The sequence below is a fragment of the Aquila chrysaetos genome, chromosome 15 (genome assembly GCF_900496995.4).
Source record: "Aquila chrysaetos chrysaetos chromosome 15, bAquChr1.4, whole genome shotgun sequence".
NCBI lineage: Eukaryota > Metazoa > Chordata > Aves > Accipitriformes > Accipitridae > Aquila > Aquila chrysaetos.
This window is the reverse complement of record NC_044018.1, coordinates 29,492,379-29,497,287: the sequence shown is the minus strand read 5'-3', so window position 1 is coordinate 29,497,287 and position 4,909 is coordinate 29,492,379.

Here is a 4,909-nt window from a genome sequence, read left to right as displayed (position 1 = left end):
CAGCTGTTGCTGTGACTTTGCAGGCAGGAGCAATAACCAGGAGAAAGACTGTGCTCTGGGCAACCTGGCAACCAGGTGCTGGTGGTGGAGAAAAGGGCCAAGGTCCAAATCTCTGCAAAATTAAGATGCCATCCGGGGTTTCCCGCTGTTGTGGGCAATGCCAAGGAGCCGGGAAGCCCATTTTGGGTCGAGAGGTGAAAAAAATATCATTAGGTTGAGAAATGCAAGCAGGCCAAATTTGAGCTGTTGAACAGGAACATCTGTATTCGCATCTGAGGAGGTTACTCCTCCTTTTCCCCCGCTTGCTCATTTCCATCTTATCCGCCTTCGCTTGCTGGAGGTTTCCACCCCTCGGAGCATGGCCACCCACGGCCGCTCAGGGTGGGGGTGTCCTGGGGTGGGGATGTCCCAGAGTGGGCAGCAGCCGCTGCCGTGGGCTCCTGCTAATGCGGAGCGGCCATAAACTGCTCGGGAAAGGTCTCTGCCGGCTGCAGAGGGGCTGGCGGCCATCCCTCCCCTGTCTCCAGCTCTCCCTGCGGTCAGCCAGGATGCAAAGCTGGGTTTAACTCAGCCTCGGACGGCTTGCAAGGCAAAATGAACAGCTCTGCCGTAAGCTGGGCATTAAAACACCCGGCTGTCCCCTTCTCCGGGGCTATTGTGTCCCTACGTGCCTGGAGGACACAGCTCCCACCCGGTCCCGTGAGAGCAGGGATTTCCTAATGATGTGATGTGAATCTTGCCCTGAAATATGACCCAGAGCAGCCCATGGGGAAACACGGAGCGAGCGCCGGGCTAGCTGCTACAGCTCTGGCTCATTGTGTCTGCTCAGTGAATCTTTAATTAGGCCATGCAAATTCCAGCAGCTTCTAATCATCTTAATCCTAGGGCCAGTCTGAGGTTGCTATTGCTTCCAATGTGTGGGTGACTGCCTCCCCCTCTGCTTGGCTGAGGATGCGCCAAACTCATCTTGTCCAAGAACAGACACAGTCGTGGACAAGGGTGATGCAGGGGCTCAGGGAATCATGGAAGCCACATCTCCGCTAGCTTAGCATCCTAAAAAAACCTGGTGGTCAGCTGGACACAGTGCAGGACTCTCGTCCGGTGATCGCATATGTCTCCTGGGCAAGACAGGAGGACCTATAGACTGATCACCCCCGAGCACCTCCATGCACACTCAGCTTCTTGTTACCTCCTGCAGATTTGGGGTTGTTCTGTGGATGGAGAGAATCCCATTTGCTGAGGGGGTGTTGGGGGGGATGCTAATCCACGTAGCACTGCCTTTCCACCTGGGGATCAACGTGCTTTTGCATTGTAACACCAAACTGGTCAAAAAAACCGATTGCTGCCCAAACCCAGACTCTGCAGGCATCGAGGCGCACGCTCCTTGGCAGCTGCCAGACCTGCCTTCACGGTACTGGCAGGGATTTAAGGTGCAATCGCTTCTTGGGTGCGATTCTCCTGAGCTGGCTGAGATCTTTACCTCGGGACGAGGTGACTCATGCCCCGAAGTGCCTGTTTCTCTCACTGCCTGCTGGTCCGGACACGTACATCTGCACGGCAGCAGCCTTCCGAGGGTGATGTCAACCCCGCCGGGTGCCTATCGCAAACAGCATCGCCGCTCTCATCCTGTTTCTGATGAAGGGATGCACGCACCGCTCTCTTCTTCATCGGCTTTTGGTGGGTATCAGCTGCAGCCCAACGTATTTCTGCGTGTCGATTCTGCTCCTGAGTCCTATCACACATCAGAGCTGGTACCTGCACCCTTGAGCCGAGCTCCTCAACGGACCCATCCTCCAAACCTGCCCCGTATCTCAGCACCTCTTCATGACCTCCTCGTGCCTCCCCGTGCCCGGCACAGAGCTGGGATGCACCGACAGACGTAGGTGCGTGGGGAGAGCCGGCAGCCGATCTCCCACCAGCTCTTGAGTCTCATCTGGTGGATGGTTACTAATGCAGGAGAGCGCTTCCTTCCCATCAGCAAAGGTGAAGGAGCACAACAGAATGGATTTCTTTAGAAATTGATGTAGATCACGTCCACGAGACCACTTTATTCCACTTTCCAAAGCAGCATTTACTCTTTCCCAGTATTTACCCGCGTTGACGTCCTGTTTTCTATGGGAAAAGCCCAAGGTCTCCCGAACCCATCACCCAGCCTGGAGACAGATCTACCCACCTGTGATCTCCAGATCCCTCCTGCATCCTTTTAAAAGACACATTGACCATCTCTGAGGTTGGTCTAAGTGATAGACCTGCTCCCCAAAACCTGCTCCCCTTATTAGATCACCCCAAATCCTTCTGGATGATTTTCTGCTGTGGCTTAATCTTCCCTAAATGATCTATTTGAACCTTAATCATCTGCAAAAAAACAGACTTTCTTGTTTCTGATCAAGTCAGAGAGGTTTTCTACCCGTAAAAAAATTATTCCACAAAATCTTTTTGTCTTTGGCACCAGCCGTTCAGGCAGACTCAGCAGAGTTGGCATGACACTATAGAAGTCATCTCCAAATTTCTGCTGGGTAATTGGCGGAAAGTAGGTGTGAGAAAAGTCTGGGCAGAGAGAATGGAGATGGAGCTGATTTTACCTGTTTTGACACAGAATAGCTGACTGGCGTTTGCTGACGCCGCTTATTCTGCTTTCAGGTATGTGCACGCAGCATCTGAATTCCTGCAGCGGCTGCAGGAGGCATCAGGAAAGAGGGGTTTTTGCAGGTCTCAAGGTTTTTATGCTAAAAAACCACTAACAGCATGTCCTTCCCCCAGCCAAAGGCACCCAGAACAAGCAGATCTTTGCAGCCATCCATCCCAAGGGCACCTGATATTTTATTAATGTCACCGAGTCTTTGAGGACTGTGCTCAGCCCTGGGATGCGTCAGGCTGAGACTCGGCATTGCTGAACCCAAACGAGCTGCAAGATTATCCATGTTTTCCCCAGTGACCGTGACCGATGCGCGTTCAGCATCTCAGGCATGAGGTGTGCACAGAATAACATCCCATGGCGCGGTCCAAGAAATGCCGTTCTCCTCCAAGCCCTGCGGTGAGCTCCCCCGTGAATTTTTCCGATTCTTCAGCCAAGAATGTGATAAGGCTTCACGGGTCGGTCACACTGCATAAACATTTTCTCCGCTCTCAGATCCCATGACCTGCTCTTGAACTGGCAGAGCTGAATCCTCAGCCACATCTCTCGGCCCCAATGAACGTCAACATTTGCAGACCTGCCATGACTGTCCTCATCATCATGTCCTCCAAAAAAAGAGTGTCCTCCACATCCTCCCCACGTTCTCCAATGGTTTGTCACTTGTTCCCCTCCACTCAGCACTCGTTGCACCACACCTGGATGCTGTGACCAGTTTTGGTCCACCAGTATGAGATAGATGTCAATGAACTGGAGTGAATTCAATGGATGGCCACCAAGATGGTTGGAGGCTGGAGCATGGTTGGAAGCTGGAGGTTGTCCATGAGGAGAAGCTGAGGAAAAGGCATTTGTTCAACCTAAAGAACGGAAAAGTCTTGGGGTCACATAACAGCAGCCTTGAGCACCTACAAGTTGGTTGTTGAGAAGATGGAACCAGGTTCTCCGTGGTGGTTCACAGCAGGAGGCTGAAGTCAGAGACGTTCACATGGGATGTACAGAGAAACTCCATCCTTGGTGGTTTTCAAGACCTCGCTGGATAAAGTGAAAGAGGGAAGGGGAGATGTTGTTTCAGGGATGTCTCAGACTGAAAGGGAAGGAGGCTGCTGCCATCTAGAGCAGGGACTCCTCTGCGTGCGGTCACAGCAGCCAAGCTGCAATTTCCCAGGCCTGGAAAGATCATCTTGGTAGAGACTAAACCCGGAAAATTAAGGAAAAAACATTATGAGCTGGAACAGAGCAAGTAATGGATTCCCAGGCTCTGGGCAGAGCATCCGTCCCTGCCGTCCTTGAGCAGCAGACGATGCACCGTTTTACACAAGTGCAATTAATAATTGATTCGAAATAGGTAGAAAAAGCCCATTCTTGTCTCCACCCCCACTCCAAGTTTCTGCCTCCTGGGTTTAAGCGCAGCCAAACCCAGCTGGCAGCTCAGAAAATGAAAAAAAACGGTTTAAAAAAAAAGGGGGGGGGAGAAAAAGAGAACAGAAAAGCCCCAAAACTATTTAAGAACTTTTAGTAGGTGCCCCCAAAGCCACAATGCCACAACCGAGCAGGACGGTGCTGGTTAAAGAAGGGAAACTGCCCGAGAGGGAAGCGAAAGCTGCGCAGAGAACGTCCCCAACCCCATGTGCTCCCCCACCTCCCAGTGTCCCCGTGTCCTCACGCCTCCTGCGTCCCCCCACCTAACCCCATGCCCCCCCACGTCCCCTCCCATGCCTCCATGTGCCCACCTTCCCGCCCTCGTGTCCCCAACCCCCCAGGTCCCCATGCCCTCCGCGTCTCCCTCGTGTCCCCCCATGTCCCTGCGTCCCCACCCACCCAGCCCTCCATGTCCCCTGTGTCCACCTGTGTCCCCACGCCCCCCATGCCCTCCAGTGTCCCCCCGTTGTCCCCACACCCTCCATGTCTCTTTTGTGTCCCCCCCCATGTCCCCATAGCCCAACCTCCCCATGCCTCCATGTCCCCTGTGTCCTCCTGCGTCCCCCCACGTCCCCCCGCCCCCCCCGTGTACCCACACCCTCATGCACCCCGTGTCCCCCATGTCCCCCTGTGTCCCCCCACCCCTCCATGACCCCAATGTCCCCAATGTCCCCACGCCCCCCATGCCCTCCGCTGTGTCCCCATGTCCCCACACCCTCACGCACCCCCCCGTGTCCCCCTGCGTCCCCACCCACCCATGCCTCCGTGTCCCCTGTGTCCTCCTGTGTCCCCCATGTCCCCACCCCGGTGTCCCCCACGCCCCCCCGTGTCCCCACACCCTCATGCACCCCCCGTGTC